The sequence below is a fragment of the Podarcis bocagei genome, assembly GCF_964188305.1.
Source record: "Podarcis bocagei genome assembly, chromosome: W".
Lineage (NCBI taxonomy): Eukaryota > Metazoa > Chordata > Lepidosauria > Squamata > Lacertidae > Podarcis > Podarcis bocagei.
The window spans coordinates 68,790,263-68,817,291 of NC_138131.1; the positions used below are offsets into that span (position 1 = coordinate 68,790,263).

Consider the following 27,029-nt stretch of genomic DNA (forward strand, 5'->3'; position numbering starts at 1 on the left):
CGGGAAGATTGTTCTTTCAGGGCTCTACCATCACCATTGATCCCCGGCATTGAATGTGTTGGCCTAGTGTGGGGCTCCGAGGAGAGCTTGGCTGTCTGGCTGGTGTACCGGCCACCTAGCGTACCAGCAGCCACCCTGTCAGGCCTGTTGGAGGCGGTGGCCGGCTGGGCCTTGGAGTTCCCTAACCTATTGGTATTGGGAGACTTCAACTTCCACGCTGATGCCACTCCCTCCTCACAGGCTCTGGACCTGGTGTCTTCCATGGCGACACTAGGGCTCTCCCAGTTTGTTTCGGGCCCCACACATCAAGCAGGCCACACGCTGGATTTGATCTTTGGCGCCGGTATAGATGTGATCATGTCTCCTTCGATGAAGGTGCCATGGTCTGATCACTATGCTCTGAAAGCCAGGATTGATGTTCCACCCCCACCCTGCTTAGGTGGCGAGCCGATTTGGGCTCGCCCGCAGAGGCTGATGGACCCTGATAGATTCCGTCAAGCCTTGCGGGACCTTTCTCCCCCTGGCGACTCATTGACTGAGCTTGTTGAGGGCTGGAATACCCAGCTCCTGGCAGCCATCGATGAGATTGCACCTAAGCGCCCTCTACGACCCCGCAGAAACCGGGCTCCCTGGTTTACCGAGGAGCTTCGGAAAATGAAGCGGGACCTCAGACGGCTAGAGCGAGTATGGCGGGGTGCCCGTGACGGAGCCTCAAGAACATCTTATAGGGTTTTTATGAAAACCTATGAGATGGCAGTGAAGGCCGCTAAGAAGTCTTACTTCTCGGCTTGCATTGCATCCGCTAGCTCTCGCCCGGCGCAATTATTTAGTATAATTCGGTCTTTAACATCCCTTGAAGGACAGCCAAATTTAAATAACAATCTGACACACAGCTGTGAGGCATTTGCGAGCTTTTTTGCGGAGAAGGTCCTGTTGCTCCGCCATGACCTCCCTGCCAATTTGGATACAATAAAGGAACTGGAGGCCCCTCGACTGTCCTCGGGTCCAGTATTGGACCACTTTGACCGGATATCTCCAGCCGATGTGGACAGATTCCTCCAAGCTGGAAAGCCCACCACCTGTCCTCTTGACCCGTGCCCGTCATGGCTGATTAGAGCGTGTCCAGACGAGGTGCGGGCCCCCCTGGGGGATATCATCAATTTGTCCCTTGGCACCGGGATATTCCCAGGGGAACTGAAGGAGGCGGTGGTGCGTCCGCTCTTAAAGAAAACATCATTAGATCCCTCAAATCTATCCAATTACCGCCCGGTCTCGAATCTTCCATTCCTGGGTAAGGTGATTGAGAGAGCGGTTGCTGAACAGCTTGGTAGGTTTCTGGATGAAACATCTGCTTTGGATCCATTCCAGTCCGGCTTCCGCGCTGGTCATGGGACCAAGACGGCTCTGGTCGCCCTAACAGATGATCTCCGCAGGCAGCTGGATCGAGGCGGGTCGGGGCTGCTGATTCTTCTAGATCTGTCAGCAGCCTTTGACATGGTCGATCACGAACTCCTGGACCACCGCCTTGCCGACGTGGGGATCCAGGGCACAGTCCTTCAATGGCTGCGCTCGTTTCTCTCTGGTCGGGGACAGAGGGTGGCGCTTGGGGGGGAATTGTCATCGCGCCACTCCTTGGTGTGTGGAGTGCCTCAGGGTGCAATTCTCTCCCCGATGCTTTTTAATATCTTTATGCGCCCCCTCGCCCAGCTTGTCCGGAGTTTTGGGTTGGGTTGCCATCAGTATGCTGATGACACCCAACTCTATCTGTTGATGGATGGCCATCCTGACTCGGCCCCAGACACACTGACCAGATGTCTGGAAGCTGTGGCTGGATGGTTACGTGGGAGCCGGTTGAAGTTAAATACTTCGAAGACAGAGGTCCTCTGGCTGGGGCGGGACGATATGGGATTGAGGGGGCAACTCCCATCTCTTGCGGGGGTGCAATTAGTGCCAGCACCGTCCGTTAAGAGTTTGGGTGTAATCTTCGATACCTCCCTCTCCATGGAGGCGCAGATTACAGCTATAACAAAGGCGGCATTTTTTCATCTCCGCCAAGCTAAGCAGTTGGCCCCTTATCTCTCTCGCCCTGACCTAGCCACTGTGATCCATGCGACGGTCACCTCCAGACTGGATTATTGTAACTCGCTCTACGTGGGGCTGCCCTTGAGACTGACCCAGAAACTCCAGCGGGTGCAAAGTTCTGGAAGACACCAGATTTACCCACACTGGAGGACTGGCAGACGCAGCTGATGGACTACATGGAGTTGGCAGAAATGACTGGCAGAATCCGAGATCTGAGCGAAGAAACAATGGAGGAGGACTGGAAAAAATTTAAGGACTATTTGCAAAAATATTATAAGTTGTTTGAATGTTAAGATTGTGCACGATTAAGAAACGTTATGCTTCTGCAATTTATTTAAGTAAATGATAAAGTAAGTAATGACGAAAAAACGAGATAAATTAGAAACAAAATATTATGTTTATTAAAAGTGTCAAAATTAAATTACAAACTTCTGAAATTGGCAACATAATAAATTCAAAGGTACAATAAGATGTGAAACAAGATAACAAATTGCTGAACTGGCTAGAATAATGAATGCAATGTTGAGAGGATGTGAGGAGGTCCAAAAGAAAGTGAGTTGTTGAAGGACGTTGTGAAAGATATTTAACTTTTTCTTCTTTTTTTATTTTTCTTCATATATAAAAAAAGTTTCTTGCATGTTGCTATGTAAACTAATCTGTTAACCTATGGAAAGAAACGCAATAAATTTTTTTTTTTTTTTTTAAAAAAAGAAACTCCGGCGGGTGCAGAATGCCGTGGCGAGACTCCTTATGGGGTCTTCGCTGCGAGATCACATTCACCCGGTACTATACCAGCTGCACTGGCTCCCGGTGGAGTACAGGAGAAAGATACAGTGTTTATAGAGTGCTGGTTTTAACCTTTAAAGCCCTATACGGCCTAGGACCCTCGTACCTACGGGACCGCCTCTCCTGGTATGCCCCACAGAGAAACCTACAGTCTGCCAATAATAACATCCTCAAGGTCCCAGGCCTCAGAGAGGTTAGGCTGGCCTCAACTAGAGCCAGGGCCTTCTCGGCTGTGGCCCCAATCTGGTGGAATGCTCTGTCACAAGAGACTAGGGCCCTGCGGGACCTGACATCTTTCCGCAGGGCCTGCAAGACAGAGTTGTTCCACCAGGCCTTTGGTCAGGGCGCAGCCTGACTCCCTCCTCTGGCAACCTGCACATAATTTTGCTTAATTGGTTGCCTTCAATTTGATTTAATTAATTTTTATAATGAAATATTTTTAGATTGTGTAACTATTTTACTGTTTGATTATTTGATTGTTGTTAGCCGCCCTGAGCCCGGCTTCGGCTGGGGAGGGCGGGATATAAATAAAATTTATTATTATTATTATTATTATTTATTATTAAACGGTTGCAAGTCAGCTTGGTTCTCTACTTGCCGCAGAACTCACGACGGAGAGAATCTGCGCCGTGATTCTCAATGAGAAAGATCGCCTTGCTGCAATAGATGTCAAAGACAGGGGGAGAGAAGCTCGGAGTTCTGACACCCCCACTGCTATTGCTAGTGAAGAACAGGCTGTTGCTTTGAACGTTGTCCATTGTTTCAATTGTGGACAGACTAGGCATCTTCAGCGGAATTGTAAGAAGCCATGTCAACACAAAGGAGCTAAGGGGAGCTCTGCAAAGCCTGAAGCGTCAGGCAAAAGTCGTACCAAGTCCCAGGTGAAACCTGCAAAAGACTTCCGGTCAGCACCAGCGACAAATGGCGGATTCCCTCTGAGCTCCGGAGGGAATCGGCTCCACGGGGACAGGGTCTGACCGCTGCGGCGAAGCGGGACCCGAAGAAATCTCAGGCGGGGAAGCCTGAGAACTTGGAGACTCGGCGGGCTCCGTTTGCGCCCCCCTTTTTAAAGGCTCCGGAACGGAAAGGGGGTGTGTGGCGCGGAGAGCGCTGATTTCTTTCTGGACAATTGGAAGCTAAAGCAACTACCCGTGAGTAGGAGTAAGCAAGTAATTGGAAGAAAAATTTAGTTAATTTGGCACCGAAACGGGAAAGGCACAAACAGGAAGTCTGCCTCTTCCGACTTGTAAATAGATTAAAGTAAAGAGACTGTAAAGCTGTAACCCTGAAAGACGACTTTTAAAGGTCAAATCCAGCACCAAAAAAGACGACTCCCCTCCGGTTTGCAGGAGTGGAGGGGGGAGAACCGAGCATTATTTTACCTGCAAGAAAAGAGGGTGTAAATATATTTCTGCTGTCTCGGAAATCTGGGAACGGACTGCCTATGACAGGGAAGGTCGACCAGTGGGAAGAATTGTCTGCATGTTAAGGGTAAAGAATATTGACACTTTGAGAAAGATACAGTGTTTATAGATCTGCCTTTGACTATAAAGTAACTTTTTAGAGACACTGAAACTTTTCTAAAAGCATTGAAACTCTGGCTTTTGAGGGATATTGGAACTTTTAAGAACTATACTTGTTTTTAACAGTTGCATAGTGAAGTTGGAAGGGTGTCCCCCTAGAGGAGACTACGTTGTAACAACTATTTTGTCATCAAGTTACCAAGCTCTGGAAAATTACTTTGCAAAACAAACTCACCAAGCGTGTGACTGACCTTGGGCTTGTTATGGCAGATGGGAAAGGGAAGATAGAGCTGGTGAGTGGCATACAGGATAAAACTACCAGATCCGGCAGACAATACAAGACTGATATTACTTTTCAGAGAAGGGCCTCAACATCCGGAGCGGCAGGCACAGTAGGAGCTGCTGCTTCGCAAGTAAAATCAAAAGCTATGTCATCTGAAGAGCTATTGGCTCAGGCACTTGGCAAAATTGATGCATCTTTGGAAAAATTAGCCAAACAGGTTGCAGAGACAAATAAACAAGTAGCTGGGGGCTCAGCAAAAATAGATTTGAACACTCCAAGTATTAATGAACTGGGGAACAAGGTGAACTCCAATACACAGTCCATTGAAAAACTATTAGAGGAATCGGCCTCGACTCGACAGATTGCAGAGGAAGCTAAGGATATTGCAACTGCTGTTCAAGAGAAGATACCACCGGTATATAAGAAATTAGAGGATCACGACCTGACACTCTCTATGATTGAATTACAAAGAAAGGAGAGAAACCTAAGAATTAGAGCAGTACCTGAAAGTGAGAAAGACAACTTGATAGACTTCCTTACAAAGGAATTCACAGACTTTTGGCTACAAGACCTGGGGAAAGATGAATTCAAGATAGTGAGTGCATTTAGACTCAGCAAAAGACAAGGAAAGAACAGAGCAAGAGATTGTTTGATCACCTTAAGAACAAAAGAAGAAAGAGATAAAATCTTGAATCTGCACTACCAAAGAACCTTGGAAATTGAAGACTCATTTGTTGAGTCCTTCAAGGATATACCTAAACACATTTTGGATATAAGGGCTTATTATAAAGATCTTGTCGGCCTACTTAGAAGAAATAAAATACTCTTCAGGTGGGAATTTCCCCAAGGTTTATCTTTTAAATACAAAGGAAGGAAAATAAGAATAAGGACAGTGAATGATAAAGACAAGTTTCTGAAAGATCACGAGGAGGACTTACAGAAGGAAGTGGAATCAGGAGAGGAGCTGACTGCATCAGGAAAAGGAATTCTAGACATAGCAAACTTGTCATTTGGATTCCCGGGCCCAGGGAAAGACACACCACCGACAGAAGAACAACAACAACTCGGTGCAGTTGGAGGGAAAGCTAAGTAACTTACCATGGCTCTGCAACTTTTAACCTGGAATTGTAATGGACTGAATTCCCCTTGGAAGAGGAAATCTGTTTTTCATGTATTAAGGAAAGAACAATTGGACTTGATTTGTTTAAAAGAAACACATGTAATGAGGCTACACAGGAAAATGCTTATTAATAAGAGATTGGGACAAGAATTTATTTCGTATGACAAAGTTAAAAAGAGAGGCTTGGTGATATATGCAAAGGAGAAATTGCTACCAAAATTTCATAGAATCATAGAATCATAGAGTTGGAAGAGACCACAAGGGCCATTGAGTCCAACCCCCTGCCAAGCAGGAAACACCATCAGAGCACTCCTGACATATGGTTGTCAAGCCTCTGCTTAAAGACCTCCAAAGAAGGAGACTCCACCACACTCCTTGGCAGCAAATTCCACTGTCGAACAGCTCTTACTGTCAGGAAGTTCTTCCTAATGTTTAGGTGGAATCTTCTTTCTTGTAGTTTGGATCCATTGCCCCGTGTCTGCTTCTCTGGAGCAGCAGAAAACAACCTTTCTCCCTCCTCTATGTGACATCCTTTTATATATTTGAACATGGCTATCATATCACCCCTTAACCTCCTCTTCGCCAGGCTAAACATGCCCAGCTCCCTTAGCCGTTCCTCATAAGGCATCGTTTCCAGGCCTTTGACCATTTTGGTTGCCCTCCTCTGGACACGTTCCAGTTTGTCAGTGTCCTTCTTGAATTGTGGTGCCCAGAACTGGACACAGTACTCCAGGTGAGGTCTGACCAGAGCAGAATACAGTGGCACTATTACTTCCCTTGATCTAGATGCCATACTCCTATTGATGCAGCCCAGAATTGCATTGGCTTTTTTAGCTGTCGCGTCACACTGTTGGCTCATGTCAAGTTTGTGGTCAACCAAGACTCCTAGATCCTTTTCACATGTACTGCTCTCAAGCCAGGTGTCACCCATCTTGTATTTGTGCCTCTCATTTTTTTTTTGCCCAAGTGCAATACTTTACATTTCTCCCTGTTAAAGTTCATCTTGTTTGTTTTGGCCCAGTTCTCTAATCTGTCAAGGTCATTTTGAAGTGTGATCCTGTCCTCTGGGGTGTTAGCCACCCCTCCCAGTTTGGTGTCATCTGCAAATTTGATCAGGATGCCCTTGAGTCCATCATCCAAGTCGTTGATAAAGATGTTGAATAAGACCGGGCCCAAGACAGAACCCTGTGGCACCCCACTAGTCACTCTTCTCCAGGATGAAGAGGAACCACTTATACCGAAAACAGAGACTGAAAAGACTCAACTTAAGAACTACCGTCCCATATCCTTATTAAATGTGGATTACAAAATTTTTGCTGATATTTTGGCTAAGAGGCTGAAAAAAGTACTGATTGAAGAGATTTAGATAAATTTATTGTCATTGTCCGTATATACACAGTATACACAACAACGAAAATCAAACACCCACCCAAAGACTGGGTTCACATATACATTTGCACATATCTCCGACACTCTCATCCTATTCAAACATAATCTATAAAAACATAAAATCCAGAATATAACATGACCTATTAAGGCATAACATAACCTAAAACATAACCTAAAACCTATCTCATTCCTTCCTACTCTCTTCTTGCTAAACCTTGCAGCTGGCCCTGAGATCATTATTTAGTGCAGTCAGAGCTCTTGGATAGAAACTATTCAGAAGGCGTGTGGTTCGTGTTTTCATTGTCCTATATCTTCTGCCCGAAGGCAATAGTTCAAAGAAGTTGTGAGCAGGGTGGGTGGGATCTCTCAGGATATTATGTGACTTCTTCAAAATGCGAGACGTGAAGATCTCATCCAGGGTTGGTAGTCGGAGCCCAATAACATTCTGGGCAATTTTAATTGTTCTCTGTAAAGCTTTTTTATCCGTTTCAGAGCTGCTCCCATACCACGATAATATACTATAGGTTAAGACACTCTCAATGGTACTATGATAATAGGACAGAAGTAGGTGCTGGGATAGATTCAGTCCCCTGAGCATTCTCAGGAAATACAACCTCCCCTGCACCTTCCTCACAACCATATTAATATTTGCAGTCCATGAGAGGTCCTCCGAGATATAAATGCCCAGGTATTTAAAACTACCAACCCTCTCCACTTCCTCGCCATTTATGTGCAATGGTAAAAATACACTTTTCTTTCTCCTAAAGTCAATTATGAGTTCTTTGGTTTTTTTGGTGTTAAGCATGAGATTATTTTCTTTACACCATTTCATAAGGACCAAGCGGGTTTTCTGCCGGGAAGACATTTATCTGATAATCTGAGGAACGTAATTGACATTTTGGAAAAGTTAGAAGTGAATATAAACACTAAAGCAGTTTTGATATTCGTGGATGCAGAGAAAGCCTTTGATAATATATCTTGGAGTTTTATGAAAAAGAACTTGCAGGGTATGGGGGTAGGCCAAGGTTTTGAAAATGGTATAGGTGCAATATATTCTGAACAAAAGGCTAAATTAATTGTAAATAATGTGGTTACGGAACAATTTAAGATAGAAAAAGGAACACGACAGGGGTGCCCAATTTCCCCATTGCTTTTTATATCGGTCCTGGAGGTTCTGCTCAATATGATCAGAAGAGACCGGCAGGTTAAAGGTATACAGGTCGGAGCTAAACAATATAAATTGAGAGCATTTGCAGGTAACCTAGTTTTGACGTTACAGGAGCCAGAGTCTAGTACCAAAAGAGTATTAGAATTAATTCAAGAGTTTGGTCAGGTGGCAGGATTTAAATTGAACAAATTAAAAACTAAGGTTTTGGAGAAAAACTTAACATCATTGGAAAGAGAGAAGTTCCAGAATGAAACAGGTTTGACTGTGGTTAAGAAAGTGAAATACTTGGGGATTAATATGACAGCTAAAAATGGAAATTTGTTTAAAGATAACTATGAAAAATGCTGGACGGAAGTTAAAAAAGATTTAGAAATTTGGTCAAACTTGAAGCTTTCCTTGTTAGGTCGAATTGCTGTTATAAAGATGAATGTATTGCCAAGAATGTTATTTTTGTTTCAATCATTGCAAATTTTGGACAAAATGGACTGTTTCAAGAAGTGGCAGAGAGAGAAAAAGGTTCTAGAAATAATCCAACAGTTTGGCCAGGTAGCTGGATTTAAGTTGAATAAACAAAAAACCAAAGTTTTAGGAAAAAATTTAACAGATACCGAAAAGGAGAAATTCCAAGAGGAGACAGGGTTGACAGTGGTCAAGAAGGTGAAATACTTAGGGGTTTATTTGACATCTAAAAATGTGAATTTGTATAAGGATAATTATGAAAAATGTTGGTCAGAGATCAAAAAAGATCTAGAAATATGGTCAAATTTGAAATTGTCAATGTTAGGCCGAATTGCAGTGATCAAAATGAATGTATTGCCTAGAATGTTATTTTTGTTTCAGACCTTGCAGATTATTGACAAGATGGAATGTTTTAAGAGGTGGCAGAAAGATATTTCGAAATTTGTCTGGCAGGGCAAGAAGCCCAGAATAAAATTTAAAATATTAACTGATGCAAAGGATAGAGGTGGATTTGCCCTGCCAGACTTTAAACTCTACTATGAATCAGCGGCATTTTGCTGGCTGAAAGAATGGCTGCTTCTTGAGAACACAGACATTTTGGATTTAGAAGGTTTTAATAACGTTTTTGGGTGGCATGCATACTTGTGGTATGACAAGGTTAAAGCACATAAAGCATTTAAAAATCATATTGTCAGAAGAGCATTGTTTAATGTCTGGATAAGATATAAAGATTTACTTGAAAATAAAACCCCAAGGTGGTTGTCACCGATGGAAGCAAAGGCCCAGAAAAAGCTCAATATGGAGGCCAAATGGCCGAAATATTGGGAAATTTCGGAACAAGAAGGAGATAAACTGAAATTACAGAGTTTCGAGAAATTAAAAAGTAAAGTGAGAGATTGGCTCCATTATTATCAGATAATGGAGGCCTACAATTTGGATAAAAAAGTTGGCTTCCAGGTGGAAAATACTAAACTGGAAACAGAACTGTTAGAACCCAAAACCAAGATTTTGTCAAAAATGTATAACTTGCTGTTGAAATGGAATACTCAGGATGAAACGGTTAAATCTGTCATGATTAAATGGGCACAAGATGTTGGACATAATATTAATTTTGCTGACTGGGAACAGTTGTGGACCACCAGAATGAAATTTACGGCATGTAATGTCTTAAGAGAAAATATTATGAAAATGATTTACAGGTGGTACATGACCCCAGTCAAGCTCGCAAAAATCTATCTATCATTTGCCCGATAACAAATGTTGGAAATGTAAAGAAATGGAAGGTACATTCTTTCACCTTTGGTGGACGTGCCCAAAGATTAAGGCTTTCTGGGAGATGATATATAATGAACTGAAAAAGGTATTTAAGTATACCTTCCTGAAAAAAACAGAGGCCTTTCTCCTGGCCAATTGGTGCCAAAGAAGGACAGAACTTTTTTTATGTATGCAACGACAGCAGCAAGAATACTTATTGCAAAGTATTAGAAGACGCAAGATTTGCCCACTTTGGGAGAATGGCAGATGAAGCTGATTGACTGTATGGGACTGGCAGAAATGGCTGGCAGAATCCGTGACCAGGGAGAAGAGTCGGCAGAGGAAGATTGGGAAAAAATTAAGGACTATTTACAAAAATACTGCAAAATTAAGGAATGTTGAATGATGTTGGATTGAAATTAAGCGGTTTTCAGCTGTAATGGTAAAAGGAATTTGATAAAATGGTTTTCTATTATTCAAAGTTATAATAATCTAAGAAAATAAGGTTTTTTTTCTTCTTTTTCTTTTTAAGCTGTAATGCTTTCAGATAAGGATTTGCTGTATGAATAATCTGAATTGGATATACAAGAAGGGGAGGTATGAGGAGGTCGGGGAAAGATGTTATGAGAAAATAAGCTGTGAAATTTATGTGTTTTGGGTTTTTTTGTTCTTTTTTCTTTTTGTTTGTAAAAATTGGAAACTCTAATAATTTTTTTTTTAAAAAAAGAAAGAAACCTGCAAAAGCATTGCTGTCAACAAAAGCCGCATTTTCAACGGAGAACGCTTTTGTTCTTGACACGGGATGCACACAGCACATGACATCGCACAGAGATCTGTTTTCAACATTTAAGAAGCAAAGCTTCACTGTGAAACAGGCCAATGGCCAGGAGCTGAAAGCGACCGGGTTTGGAACTGTGCATCTTGAAAGTCTGAACTTGACTATAAACAATGTGTATTTGGTTCCTGATGTAAAGTTCAATCTGCTGAGTGTTTCGCAGATCACAAAGAAAGGACTGACTTTGTCCTATGATAGAGAAAGCTGCAAAATCTTCAAAGATGGGCTGTATTTGTTGACTTTTAATCAAAATGATTGCATAAATTGTAATGCATCTGAATCTAACATGATTTCTTTCGCAGGTGTGTAGAATCATAGAATCATAGAGTTGGAAGAGACCACAAGGGCCATCGAGTCCAACCCCCTGCCAAGCAGGAAACACCATCAGAGCACTCCTGACATATGGTTGTCAAGCCTCTGCTTAAAGACCTCCAAAGAAGGAGACTCCACCACACTCCATGGCAGCAAATTCCACTGTCAAAAAGCTCTTACTGTCAGGAAGTTCTTCCTAATGTTTAGGTGGAATCTTCTTTCTTGTAGTTTGGATCCATTGCTCCGTGTCCGCTTCTCTGGAGCAGCAGAAAACAACCTTTCTCCCTCCTCTATGTGACATCCTTTTATATATTTGAACATGGCTATCATATCACCCCTTAACCTCCTCTTCTCCAAGCTAAACATGCCCAGCTCCCTTAGCCGTTCCTCATAAGGCATCGTTTCCAGGCCTTTGACCATTTTGGTTGCCCTCCTCTGGACACGTTCCAGTTTGTCAGTGTCCTTCTTGAATTGTGGTGCCCAGAACTGGACACAGTACTCCAGGTGTGGTCTGACCAGAGCAGAATACAGTGGCACTATTACTTCCCTTGATCTAGATGCTATACTCCTATTGATGCAGCCCAGAATTGCATTGGCTTTTTTAGCTGCTGCGTCACACTGTTGGCTCATGTCAAGTTTGTGGTCAACCAAGACTCCTAGATCCTTTTCACATGTACTGCTCTCAAGCCAGGTGTCACCCATCTTGTATTTGTGCCTCTCATTTTTTTTGCCCAAGTGCAATACTTTACATTTCTCCCTGTTAAAATTCATCTTGTTTGTTTTGGCCCAGTTCTCTAATCTGTCGAGGTCGTTTTGAAGTGTGATCCTGTCCTCTGGGGTGTTAGCCACCCCTCCCAGTTTGGTGTCATCTGCAAATTTGATCAGGATGCCCTTGAGTCCATCATCCAAGTCGTTGATAAAGATGTTGAATAAGACCGGGCCCAAGACAGAACCCTGTGGCACCCCACTAGTCACTCTTCTCCAGGATGAAGAGGAACCATTGATGAGCACCCTTTGGGTTCGGTCAGTCAGCCAGTTACATATCCACTGAGTGGTAGCATAGTCAAGACCGCATTTTACCAGCTTCTTTACAAGAATATCATGGGGCACCTTGTCAAATGCCTTGCTGAAATCAAGGTAGGCTACATCCACTGCGTTCCCTTCATCTACCAGGCTTGTAATTCTGTCAAAAAACGAGATCAGGTTAGTCTGACATGACTTATTTTTCAGAAATCCATGCTGACTATTGGTGATCACAGCATTCCTTTCTAGGTGCTCACAGACTGTTTGCTTAATGATCTGCTCCAGAATCTTCCCTGCTATTGATGTCAGACTGACTGGGCGGTAATTATTTGGGTCCTCTCTTTTCCCCTTTTTGAAAATAGGGACAACATTTTCCCTCCTCCAGTCTGCCGGGACTTCGCCTGTTCTCCAGGAATTCTCAAAGATGACTGCCAGTGGTTCTGAGATCACATCTGCTAGTTCTTTTAATACTCTTGGATGCAGTTCATCTGGCCCTGGAGACTTGAATACATCTAAACTAGCCAAGTATTCTTGTACTATCTCCTTAGTTATTCTGGGCTGTGTTTCCTTTGCTGAATCATTTGCTCCAAATTCTTCAGGTCGGGCATTGTTTTCTTTATCGGAGAAGACTGAGGCAAAGAAGGCATTGAGGAGTTCAGCCCTTTCTGTGTCCCCTGTTTGCATTTCACCATCTTCTCCTCTGAGTGACCCCACTGTTTCTTTGTTCTTCCTTTTGCTACGAACATACCCATAAAAGCCTTTTTTGTTGCTTTTAACCTCTCTAGCAAGCCTGAGTTCATTCTGTGCTTTAGCTTTTCTGACTTTGTGTCTACACGTGCTGGCTATTTGTTTGAATTCCTCTTTGGTGGTTTCCCCCCTTTTCCATTTTTTGTACACATGCTTTTTTAATCTTAATTCAGTTAAAAGTTCTTTTGATAGCCACCCTGGCTTCTTTAGGCACCTTCCATGTTTCCGTCTCATTGTTATTGCCTGACGTTGTGCTTTTACTATCTCCCTCTTAACAAACTCCCAGCCATCATGAACTCCCTTTCCTTTTAGTATTGCTGTCCATGAGATCTCACCCAGCACTTCCCTAAGTTTTATGAAGTCGGCTTTCTTAAAGTCAAGAAATTGAGTCCTAGTATGCTTGGCTGCTCCTTTCCGCTGTATAGTAAACTTCAGAAGAGCATGATCACTCGCGCCTAATGATCCTTCCACTTCTACCCCACTAACCAGGTCATCAACATTGGTTAGGACCAGATCTAAAATGGCTGTTCCTCTTGTTGCTTCTCCCACTTTCTGGACAATGAAGTTGTCTGCAAGGCCAGTGAGGAATCTGTTTGACCTTATGCTCTTGGCTGAGTTTGACGTCCAACAAATATCCGGGTAATTGAAGTCCCCCATTACTACTATCTCCCTTCCTTTTGCATGCTTGGCCATCTGTTCCAGGAAGGCATCATCTATGTCCTCCGTTTGGCTTGGGGATCTATAGTAAACTCCCACAATGAGGTCTCTGTTATTCTTCTCTCCCTTAATTTTGACCCAAATGCTCTCACTTTGGCTTTGAGGATCTAAATCTTGGATCTCTTCACAGGTATACACATCCCTGACATATAACGCCACTCCTCCTCCTTTCTTGTCTGGTCTGTTTCTCTGAAATAGATTGTATCCCCCCATTATTACATTCCAATCGTGGGACTTATCCCACCAGGTTTCAGTGATGCCTATTATGTCATATTTAGTTTGCTGTACCAAGAGCTCAAGCTCATCTTGTTTATTTCCCATGCTTTGCGCATTAGTGTACAGACATTGAAGTCCATTAATCATTCCCCCGTGTCTCTTATTTAAGGATTTTTTCCTCCCACCACTAGGTCCACGTGCTGTTTGCTCCATTTGGTCTATGACATTTGGATGATCATCTTCATTCATTGATAGTCTCCTACCTTCAGGAGCACTGTCTCCCTCCCCCACATTAGTCAGTTTAAAGCCCTCCTGATGAGGTTTCTGGGATTTTTGGCAAAAACATTTCTCCCAACCGTTGTGAGGTGCAGCCCATCACTTGCCAGAAGTCCATCTTCAAGAAACTGCAGTCCGTGATCTAAGAATCCAAACCGTTCCTGTTTACACCATTTGCGAAGCCAGCTGTTCACTTCCACTATTTTCCCCTCTCTCCCTGGGCCACGTCGTTCAACTGGGAGGACAGACGAGATGACAATTTGTGCATTTAGTTGCTTCAATTTCCTGCCGAGAGCCTCGTAGTCTCTTTTGATCTTCTGGAGGCTATTGCTTGCAGTGTCATTGGTTCCCACATGAACCAAGAGGAAGGGGTATTTGTCAGTGGGTTTTATGATTCCTTGCAGTCGTTCAGTTACATCTTGGATCTTAGCCCCGGGGAGACAGCACACTTCCCGAGACATCTTGTCAGGCCCACAGATCACTGCTTCTGTTCCCCTCAGTAGGGAATCCCCTATCACCACTACACGCCTCCTCTTGGGTTTGGTCGGGGTTCTTCCATGAGCTGTCCGTTCCAAGGTCGCCTGTGTTGGGAAACTGCCAGGGAGATAACGTCCATCACGGCCCCCAAGCCGGAGTTCGGAGATTCCATCGGCCTCCCGTAGTCACGCAGATCCAACAGTTAGGGGCACAAAGCCTTTGGAATTCCTAGCCACATTCCAGGGCTTGGTGCACCCTCTTTCAGCAGAAAGCACAGTCAAAAGCTTGCACCGCAGAAGAGCAGAAGAGCATTTTTACAGACTTTATTTAGAACATGAACAGAACAAAAGAAAACACGTCCATTCTCAGTCAGCGTCTCTGACCATCTGACAAAAACGAAAGGAATATCTGAACAAAAACATCCTGTGATCAGGACATGCGCAGACTCTGTGACTCCCCAAAGCCTGCTCCCTTTAAGGTGGAACGGAAATATCCTAACATCCTCCCCCTTTCCGTGTAACCTGTTGTACCTGTGGTTCACCCAATTGCAACCTTTGTACATAAGCCTTAAGTTGTTCTTTGTTAACAACCTTAGACAACAGATCAGCAGGAATTTCATTTCCTGCCATGTAGGACACCCGAATCAGTCCTTTCTGAATACACTCTCTTGCACGATGTAGCTTAATCTGCAGGTACTTGGTTCTCTGCTTGCAACTCTCCGAGTTCAGCAAAGCCAAACAAGATCTATTGTCTTGATACACTTGTACAGGACATTTCACAGACACTCTGATGTCCTTAAACAGTTGCATCAACCATTCACAATCCATGAGTGAAAATGACAGAGCATTGAGTTCTGCTTCACAGGAACTTAGGCTCACTGTTGTCTGCTTCCTGCACAACCAGTCAAACAGGCAGTGGTTGTACATGTAGCATACTCCAGAAGTGCTTGTACCATCCGTGGTGTCACTTCCAAAACTTGCATCTGCAAAGATTTCAAGACCTCCAGTCTTCTGACTGGTGAACCTCAGCCTGTAGTGCATAGTCCCTTTCAAATAGCGGGCTATGCGCTTCAGAGCTTTCCAATCCTGAACCGTAGGATTGTTGGCATGTCTGCTAAGCAGATTACAGCTTACAGCTATGTCAGGTCTTGAACATCTGGCAATGAAATTTAGCTTGCCTAGAATGCATCTGTATAGCGTTGTGTCAGAAAACGCTTCAGCAGTACTGTCTACCTGGTAACCTGTCACCATCGGTGTGTCTGCTGGGTTTGCATCAACCAAATTCAACCTGGTTAATACATCAGCAATTTTCTGTGTTTGGTGTACCAGAAAATTACCTGCTTGGTCCTTCTCCACCTGCAGAGAAAGATAGTTGGATACCTCACCAAGATCCTTCATGTCAAAGTGCTCCTTCAGTTGAGCTAGGGTGCTTTGGTAAAATGCCTGATTCTTCCAAAACATCAGAAGATCATCAACAAAACATAAACAATACAGTTTGTTTTGCCCCTCCTCCTTGACAAACACACATGGATCAGCTTTGCCCTGGTGAAAACCTAGAGAAAGCAATGTCTCAGTGAGTTTTGTGTTCCAACACCTGGCACTCTGCTTGAGACCATATAAGGATTTCCGCAGTTTACAGACCATTCCCTTCTGTATCTCCATCCCATCAGGTGGAAGCATGAGACCATATAAGGATTTCCGCAGTTTACAGACCATTCCCTTCTGTATCTCCATCCCATCAGGTGGAAGCATGTACAGCTCCTCCCCCAAAACCCCGTACAAAAAAGCTGTATTAATGTCATGATGGGTAACATGCAGTTTCTCCTCCGCAGCGATCTTGAGCATTAGCCGAATGCTCTCATATTTGACTGTGGGAGAGTAGGTCTCGTGGTAATCCTGTCCTGGTACCTGTGAAAAACCTCTGGCAACCAATCTGGCTTTGTGTCTGACTACCTTGCCATTCTGGTCTGTCTTGGCCTTGAAGACCCATTTGCTGCCAACCAGTCTCATTCCTGGGACTACCGGTACCAGTTCCCAAGTTTGGTTCCTGTTCAAGGAATCAACTTCAGCCTTCATGGCATTAAGCCAAGGCTCAGCATCTTTAGAGGTTAACTCCTGAACCTCTTTGAAGCTTGAAGGTTCCCATACCTTCTCTGAGCTACCAAGAACAGCAGTTGCTGTCTTAGCAAACTCATCAGCATACCTCTTTGGAGGTCTGCCCTTGGTCGCCCTTTCAGACCTACGTACTAGACGCAAGTCTTCTGGACTCATCTCCTCTTTCTTAGGAGAAAAGTGACCAATGGTGAACAGTGGTTCTTCCAGTTCATTGTCAGACGCATCAGATGGTCTGACTGAGGCCTTTGCGCTCTGGTAGTCTGCTGTGTCATCACTTTCACTGACATCAGCAGCAGCGCCGCCCACTGAACTGGAATCCGAACTCTGATCATCATCATCATCATCATCTTCATCCTCATCATCAGCAGCAGCAGCTTTCTCATCTTTAGCTGCTTGCTTGACATCACCTTCATCCTCCTCTGGGTAACTCTGGAAAATTCCCACATTTTCCCCCCACTTAGGATTGTACTCAACACTCCTTGTGAACTTAATGGACTTAGAGTCAGTCATCCATACCCTGTATGCACCTTTTTCGTACCCCATGAACAAACCATGTGCCCCACGCTTCCCAAGCTTGTTGGTTTGTTGTGTGCGTACCCACATGTCCGAACCAAAGATTTTCATGTGTTTGGTGTTGGGTTTCTTGCCAAACATCTTCTCATAGGGGGTACAACCAATGGGTGATGACAATCTGCGATTAAACGCGTAAACAAAATTCCCCAGAGCCTCCCCCAAAACTTATCAGGGAGATTGGCATCATGCAACAAGGTTTTTATTCCTTGCAGCAATGTTTGATTTGCTCTCTCCGCAAGACCATTCATCCATGGCGATCTGGGCGTTGACATGTCATGCTGGATTCCCTTCTCAGTCAGGAAAGCTTCAAACTGCTGAGAAGTGAACTCCCCGCCCCGATCAGTAAACAAAGAAGAAATATGTTTACCGTGCACATTCTCCAACCAAGCACAGAATGCCTTAAACTTCGGAAACGCTTGCGATTTCTGTTCGAGCAAATACACATGAATGTACCTGGAAAAAGAATCAATCAGAATCATGAAGTACCTTGCTCCTCCTAAAGAGGGCGCAAGTGGACCAACCAGGTCCGCATGTACTAGCTGGTAGGGTTTGGAAGCCTGCCTGCTAGACTCCTTGCCTTTTGGAGCAACCTTCACCTTGTTCTCTGCACAAGATACACACTTCATGTGAAATTTACAGGGTTTGATGTTCAAACCCTCAACCACCTCTGGCATCTTGGCCAGTGCCTTCCAAGAGAGGTGACCAAATCTTCGATGCGCATCGTGAATGCAACCTGCATGAAGAACTTTGTTAGTTTGTGCAACACAACAAGAATCAGCCTTAGATACAACAGCAGTGTCATCATAAGATATATGGAACAAACCATCCATAAACTTTGCATGCAAATAGTCCTCTTTTCCTTTACTGATGACACAGACGCTCCTCTTGAAGGAAATCTGAAAACCACGCCCAGTAAGCTGTGGGACGCTCAGCAAGTTGCTTGCAGCTCCTGGAACAAAAAGTACATTACTGATGGTAGTGTGCAGACTTGCAAGTTTCACAGTCCCTTCTCCTGCAATTTGCAACGTCCTTCCATCAGCCAGGTGGATCTCACCTTCCTGAGGCTTGAAGGAGATAAAGAGATGGCGATCCTTCGAAATGTGGCGCGTACAGCCTGAATCAACAACAAAGCTGCCTTTGGCTGTTGGAGCAGTCCTTACAGCAAGCAAACCCTTGTTTTCCACTGGTGTGGGCTTTTGCAGCTTGCCCCCCTGCTTCTGGTCAGCAGACGTGCCTTTAGCCTTTGGTGAAGCTGAGCCAGCAAACAACGCTTTGTTTTTCCCTTGCGCGGGCTCTTCACCCTCCCTCTGCTCCTGGCCATCTGCAGGCGGCTGCCTGTGTTTACCTTTGCCTTTCCGGCCTCTGCAAAGGCGATGGCCTTGGTTCTCACGAGAACCAGAGCTCTCAGCTGCCGACTCCTTGGCTCCCCCTGGAGGCTGGAATGCTGCCTGGGATGACGTGACGGTCAGCTCCCCCTGCAGCTTGCAACCGGTGCCCTCAGCATCCCTACATTCATTCGCATTCTGGGAAACAGCTAGGACCTCCGATGCAGTCAAACTCTGGGCTGGGATTATTGGCTTGTGAGCTTTCATCAAAGCAGTCCACATCCCACGTGCAGTGGTGTTGCCAGCCAGCGTCTTAATTTCCTCAAGAGATACGGATAGGACTATTACGTCTATCGCTTTCGAATCATGCGATTTCCATCTCTCTGTCAGAGGAACCGGAGGGGGCTCAGAAACGACATGCCACACCCCAAACTGACGCAGCAAACTCTCACACCATTTTGCCCAGGTTTCATAATTCTGCCCATCCAACTTAGGGCATTCAGCATTTGCCTTTGGGCACTGAGTGGCCTCTGAAGCTTCAAAAGCGTGGAAAAACTCCATTCCAGCTTTTACAATTAGCTGTGAGTCTATTTTAACTCGAGAGACTCCTTATCTTGGCAGCCATTAATCACGAAGCCTTTTTGGCTCAGCTCGCAGGCCAATTAGGCCTTGCCGGAGATCAAAGGCTCCTTGCGAGGTAAAACAGAAAAGCGTCCCTTTCCTTTCGCTTTTCCCCCAACATACCTCAAACGCAGTCTGTTGCAGCTTTACTCTCCTGTAGGTGCTATGAATCTGGGCCCGAAACCTTGTTGTTGGGAAACTGCCAGGGAGATAACGTCCATCACGGCCCCCAAGCCGGAGTTCGGAGATTCCATCGGCCTCCCGTAGTCACGCAGATCCAACAGTTAGGGGCACAAAGCCTTTGGAATTCCTAGCCACATTCCAGGGCTTGGTGCACCCTCTTTCAGCAGAAAGCACAGTCAAAAGCTTGCACCGCAGAAGAGCAGAAGAGCATTTTTACAGACTTTATGCTTTTCTGCTCTTCTGCGGTGCAAGCTTTTGACTGTGCTTTCTGCTGAAAGAGGGTGCACCAGCCTAGGAATGCAGCCTGAATTTCCAAAGGCTTTTGTGCCCCTAACTGTTGGATCTGCGTGACTACGGGAGGCCGATGGACGTCCAGAACTCCGGCTTGGGGGCTCATGATGGACACTAATGGATCCAACAGTTAGGGGCACAAAGCCTTTGGAATTCCTAGCCACATTCCAGGGCTTGGTGCACCCTCTTTCAGCAGAAAGCACAGTCAAAAGCTTGCACCGCAGAAGAGCAGAAGAGCATTTTTACAGACTTTATTTAGAACATGAACAGAACAAAAGAAAACACGTCCATTCTCAGTCAGCGTCTCTGACCATCTGACAAAAACGAAAGGAATATCTGAACAAAAACATCCTGTGATCAGGACATGCGCAGACTCTGTGACTCCCCAAAGCCTGCTCCCTTTAAGGTGGAACGGAAATATCCTAACATCCTGCACATTCTCTGAGGACTGACTTTGCTCCTCGTCTTCATATACCTGATCGACTGTAATGAGGGAGAGATCCTCAAATGGAGTCTGCTCTTCGTCTTCCATGCTAGGGGAGAGGACCTCAAAGTGATTGTGTATTTCTAAACAATCAGAGTGAACCCTGGGCCTCCTACTTCTTTGAGTCACGTTTCTCCATATATCTGGCTCCTGTGTTGGTGAACTAGCCTCCTTCTCAGGGGAGTCCCCTGTCTCCTCCTTGGTGGAGACGGTGTGCTCTGTTGCTTCCAAGAAGAGCTCCAGCTCTCTAATTCTTTGGAGCGTAGCTACATGTTCCTCCAGTTGCTGGACTTTGTCTTTTAAAAGGGCAATCAACATGCAATTACTGCAGGTAAAGCTGCCTGCAACCTTTGGCAAGATGGCAAACATTGCGCAGGAATTGCAGGCGACTGCAGCTGTTCCCTCCCCTTCCATCTTGAGATCGTGTCGTTGGGGGTGGCTACAGAGGTCCTCCATCATAAAAAGCTTGAAGACAGGACAAATAACTCCCCCCCCAAAAAAAACGTCCAGAAGACGACGCAAGTAATCAAAGCTTTTCAGCGAGTGTATGCTGATGTGATTGGTCCTCTAGCACCATCTAGAGGCAATGCAAGATATTATCTTGTGTGTGTGGATTATTTCTCTCATTATGTGTGGGTATATATATTGCAGAAACCACAAGAAGCCTTAGAAAGGTTTAAAGAATTTTGTGACAAGGTTAAGAATGTTCATAATGCTAACATTGATTGTCTTTTCACAGATGAAAAGCCAGTTTTTCTTTTACAGGATTTTCAGGATTTCCTGGATAAGAAAGGGATAAGGCACAAGACACAAGACTGCTGTTTCTGCAGAAGCATGGAACAGAAGTGTCTGTGTGCAAGTGAACAAAGAATTGTAAAATGGCATGAAGGCACAATTGCTGAGTTCACATTTGCCACATGAGTATTGGGCGGAGTCGATATTGTGTTATTGTTAGTCTTGATTGAGAAAGGTTTCAAAAGATTTGGGAAGTTCTCCTTTTGAGAAGCTGTTCCGTAGAAAACCTTGTGTTGCCCATTTTAAGGTTTTTGGGTCTCATGTGAAGACAGAAGCTCCAGGTGGAGTAAAGAATGCTAGAGGCATTTTTGTGGGTTATGAAAAGGGTCTCTACAGAGTAATTTTGTCTGAATCTGGTCAGGTGATTCTCAGAAAATTTCTAGAGAGTGCTCCTGAACAGGAGAGAGTAATTGTTCACACATTTCCCACTGAGGACAATTCAGATGTTGATGATGATTTTACTGATTACAGTGGTACTCAGAGTGACAGTGATAGCTCAAAGAGCTCAGTTGACACAGTCATTGAGAGGAAATCTCACACAATGGCTAGACCTTCACAAATGAAGGATGAACCACTGTTTACTATTGGAACTGGTTCTCCAAAGAGTCCTGAGACTGAACCAGTGAGCAAAGAGGATCAGCACCTCATACGTAGGTCTGAGAGAGTTACAAAGGGTGTACCACCCAAGAGGTATTCAAAAGAGTTTGCTAACTTAGCTGTTGCATGTGTTACTATTGTTGACAAGTCAAGACAGGTTGAAGCTGTGTCTAAGTCAGAGACAAAGACACAACAGGGAGTTGCTAAGTGTAACACTACATTCCCTAGCCAAGGTAATGCAGATGCACTCATTCCTTGGAAGTCAGACTACCAGAGAGGTACACTGGGAAAACCAGTGGCGGGTAGTTCCAAGGGTGGAACTGAAACAACAGGGGAGTGTTATATGTATAACAACTGTTTGTTTTCTTCTCTGGATCACGCTTTGCTCGCAGCGCACATTGATTCATATGGGGGAGTATGTTACGATATAGAAGCAATGCGGCCGCGAGCTGGTAGCTTGAAAGCAAAACATAATGGGAATGTTGGGACTGTTCCATGGGAAACAGAGGGACAGTCAATTCACAGTGCAGAGGGCGCCGGAATTAGCTGAGAGTGTAATATGAGCTGTACAGGAAGTACAGGTGGAGTTTGTCTCTCGGCTGTTGGAGTTTGAAGAGAGCAGTCGTGTTTTTCTGTAACGCTGCAAAGACAGAAATAAAGGCATGTAAATACGTTTCTGTCTATCTCTTTTCCCTGCCGGGGGGGGGGGCAGGAAAGAGGGGTGTGTTCTTCTCACGCTGAGAAGGATCGCCTATTGCGACCTAGCAATGCAGACAGGGAGGTCATCAGGAGATCAAGCCAGGTGCCTGGAGAGTTGCCAGTTTCTCCTGATAAAGGCTTGATTCCCAACAGTATCCACAGGTTTATCCACATGCTCGACAGTGGGGAGCACCAAGTGAGGGGTGTCACCTCCTATCTGCTCTTGGCTTGCAGTTATATCTTGTACGCCTGCCCCAAATGAGTACTACGTGGAGAAGATACACCCACTTGAAGAGTCGAATGCACCAGCGTACACTATGGGCCTTTGAACGCACTACTGGGTGAGCAGCCCAAACCCAGCACCCAACCAATACACCCTTCCACAGACACTGGGTCCAAAGCTGCCTGTCAAACCTGCAGCTCCCTGCCTCTCAATGGCATCCAGTGCCTCTGTGTGGGGCTATGCTAAAGACCTGGTGAGAGGGCCTGGCCCGGCAATGAATACCATACCTGAACCAGATGTTTACCTGTGCCACCAGCCATCCTACAGCATCTCCCAAAGGTTTGCTTCCTCCAGCAAGAACTATACACCAGGACCCCCTGACTACAATGCGGAGCTGGTCACCACCGACAAACCCAGAGCCCCACAGTTCAGTCTTGGGATTCGTCACTCTGAGTATTCTCATGGCACACCTCCAGTTTGTTTACTCAAAGAGTGAGGGTGGACTCACAGGCCACAGAGGTGACTTGCCCCTTTGGGTAGACCCACCTCCAAATAATTCCATTGTGACACAGTGTCAGGAAGCAGGTGTAAATAGCTTGTTTCAGAGGGAGAGATTCTGATGAACTTTGAACACGTTTGGGCTATGCCAGGGTCAGGTAATTGGGGAGGGGGACTAGATAGCCCTCCTTTGTGAGACAGGGGGTCTGCCTTGGTTCTTGGCAAAATCCTTTCTCTATCCTTCCTCCTTCCAGTGTGCATTACTAGTGAAGTGTTTCTCACCCCACCACTTAATTCGCTTTCTGTTACAGAAGATTATTGGGAAGAAGGCTAAGATGCTCTTTTTGCTCATATAAGAAATAGTTTTATAATTTTATAAGTATTACCTTTTTTTTTTTACAAAGCTCCATAAATATTTATTTTCCTTGCTACTATTCTATTTACACTGAGAATGAAATGCAAAATGAGAGAGCTGTTTTTAATATTGTGTTTTACCAGTGTATATTGAAGAGCCTTCCAAAGAGTGAATTTATAGGGCAGTCTATGTAACTTGTTTACATGTTACTTGCTTTGCGTAAGTAAGTAAATAAATAAATCCAATTTAGATCGCAGTTTTGGATTTTGTCAGCTTGGGATGACTAATGTACCTTCTAACATGCCATCAAACCACATTCATTATGCTCTCAATTGATAAATGTAGGCTACATTGATTATGTTTATGAGCTCTGTGCATCCCTTCCCCCTCCATACCCAGGTGATTCAATGTATGAAAGGGAGAGTGAGACTGGGCTGCTTAGGTATCGTTTTCTATCCTAACCTCTTATTTGTTGCATGCAGCACCATTTCTGTTCTGCTACAGTTTGTCTCCTGCCAGCAAATATGTTATTTGTCATCCAACAAATATGTGGGTAATTGAAGTCCCCCATTACTACTATCTCCCTTCCTTTTGCATGCTTGGCCATCTGTTCCAGGAAGGCATCATCTATGTCCTCCGTTTGGCTTGGGGATCTATAGTAAACTCCCACAATGAGGTCCCTGTTATTCTTCTCTCCCTTAATTTTGACCCAAATGCTCTCACTTTGGCTTTGAGGTTCTAAATCTTGGATCTCTTCACAGGTATACACATCCCTGACATATAACGCCACTCCTCCTCCTTTCTTGTCTGGTCTGTTTCTCTGAAATAGATTGTATCCCCCCATTATTACATTCCAATCGTGGGACTTATCCCACCAGGTTTCAGTGATGCCTATTATGTCATATTTAGTTTGCTGTACCAAGAGCTCAAGCTCATCTTGTTTATTTCCCATGCTTTGTGCATTAGTGTACAGACATTGAAGTCCATTAATCATTCCCCCGTGTCTCTTATTTAAGGATTTTTTCCTCCCACCACTAGGTCTGCGTGCTGTTTGCTCCATTTGGTCTATGACATTTGGATGATCATCTTCATCAATTGATAGACTCCTACCTTCAGGAGCACTGTCTCCCTCCCCCACATTAGTCAGTTTAAAGCCCTCCTGATGAGGTTTCTGAGATTCTTGGCAAAAACATTTCTCCCAACCGTTGTGAGGTGCAGCCCATCACTTGCCAGAAGTCCATCTTCAAGAAACTGCAGTCCGTGATCTAAGAATCCAAACCGTTCCTGTTTACACCATTTGCGAAGCCAGCTGTTCACTTCCACTATTTTTCCCTCTCTCCCTGGGCCACGTCGTTCAACTGGGAGGACAGATGAGATGACAATTTGTGCATTTAGTTGCTTCAATTTCCTGCCGAGGGCCTCGTAGTCTCTTTTGATCTTCTGGAGGCTATTGCTTGCAGTGTCATTGGTTCCCACATGAACCAAGAGGAAGGGGTATTTGTCAGTGGGTTTTATGATTCCTTGCAGTCGTTCAGTTACATCTTGGATCTTAGCCCCGGGGAGTCAGCACACTTCCCGAGACATCTTGTCAGGCCTACAGATCACTGCTTCTGTTCCCCTCAGTAGGGAATCCCCTATCACCACTACACGCCTCCTCTTAGGTTTGGTCGGGGTTCTTCTGTGAGCTGTCCGTTCCAAGGTCGCCTGCACATTCCCTGAGGACTGACTTTGCTGCTCGTCTTCATATACCTGATCGACTGTAATGAGGGAGAGATCCTCAAATGGAGTCTGCTCTTCGTCTTCCATGCTAGGGGAGAGGACCTCAAAGCGATTGTGTATTTCTAAACAATCAGAGCGAACCCTGGGCCTCCTACTTCTTTGAGTCACGTTTCTCCATATATCTGGCTCCTGTGTTGTTGAACTAGCCTCCTTCTCAGGGGAGTCCCCTGTCTCCTCCTTGGTGGAGACGGTGTGCTCTGTTGCTTCCAAGAAGAGCTCCAGCTCTCTAATTCTTTGGAGCGTAGCTACACGTTCTTCCAGTTGCTGGACTTTGTCTTTTAAGAGGGCAATCAACATGCAATTGCTACAGGTAAAGCTGCCTGCAACCTTTGGCAAGATGGCAAACATTGCGCAGGAACCGCAGGCGACTGCAGCTGTTCCCTCCCCCTCCATCTTGAGAATGTGTCATTGGGGGTGGCTACAGCGGTCCTCCATCATAAAAAGCGTGAAGACAGGACAAATAACTCCTCCCACAAAAAAAACCCTAGGTCTCCCCCAACGAACTTTTGAGACTAGCTCCCCTAAATCTACACGATGGATCAAACTGCGCGCGCTGCTGCCCTGCAAGCTCTGATAAGCTCTTCCCACAGCTAATCACCTGCCTCAACAGAAACCCTGCCCCCTCTGACCTTTGCACAGGGAGAACAGCTAATCAGCCACAAAGAAACACACACACACAAGAAAACCCTTTTTGCTCTTTCTTCAACTGCTGCCCTGCGAACGGCGATCTGGCACTTCTCCCTCTTTACCTTGAGCGCGGCCTCCTGGAACCTGGTCAGTACGGTGTGGAGGCGCTCGAACAGCTGCTGGTGTGAGTCTGCGGACACCAAGACATCATCAAAATATGGTACCATGCCCGGAAGCCCTTGCAGGAGACGCTCCATAAGGCTTTGGAAGATCCCAGGAGCCACATTTACTCCGAATTACAAACGGCGGCAACAGAATGCCCCTCGGTGGGTGACGATTGTCGGGGCTTCAGCGGTGGCATCATCGACGGGCAGTTGTTGATGGGCTTGGGCAAGGTTCAGCTTAGCAAAGACCTTACCCTCATCCAAGGAACGCAGCAGGTGTTGAACAATAGGAACCGGGTAAGCGTGCTGCTGAAGTGCCTTGTTGATTGTGCACTTGTAGTCGGCACAGATTCTCACCAACCCATCCGGCTTGACAGGCGTGATGATGGGGGTTTCCCACTTGGCGTGGTCAACTGGCTCCAAAACTCCTTGGGCGATCAGCTTGTCCAATTGTTCATCCACCTTAGCCTTGAGAGCAAAGGGAACCCGGCGTGGCTTTAGCTTGATGGGGGCGACTTGTGGATCAAGGCTAAAGGAGATGGGCGTACCTGTATATTGCCCCAAGTGCCGTCAAAAACCTCAGCAAAGTCTTTGACCAGATCCTCAGTCTCTGCGTTAGAGATGCGGTTGATGCTGGTGACTTCCATCAAACCAGTCTAGCCCTAGGAGGCTTGGCCGCTGACCTTCGACCACCACCAGTCAGAGCAGGCCTGAAAAATCCTTGAAGGTGATCTGGAACCGGCCAACGCCTACCACGGGAATGTTGTTTCCCTGGTAGTCTCTCAGGTGTACACGGTGAGAGTCGAGTTGCCTTTTAGACACTCTGGGTACCAGTCTTTTGATGGTGCTCCAAGACACGATGGACAGGGCAGACCCAGTGTCAATCTCCATGTCACATGGAGCTCCTTCAATGAGCACCGTGACGTTTAGCTTGCGTCGCGTAGGCGAGTCGGTTTGGCTAATAGTGGTTCCAGACGGGCAGTGGCAGTTGGTGAGAGCGAAACAGCTTTCCTTGGCGGACTGGAGTGAAGACT

At 45.3% G+C, this 27,029-nt stretch overlaps 1 pseudogene across 1 annotated transcript in view; it reads left to right on the top strand.

Moving 5' to 3' along the window:
• LOC308578133 (protein CIMAP1C-like) overlaps positions 1–23,333 on the top strand; it is a 39,120-nt pseudogene extending 15,787 nt beyond the window's left edge. The window contains exon 4 of the transcript in view: positions 22,584–23,333. The product of the transcript in view is annotated as a protein CIMAP1C-like (transcript). The remainder of the gene's footprint in view (positions 1–22,583) is intronic.
• The last annotated feature ends 3,696 nt before the right edge of the window (positions 23,334–27,029 follow it).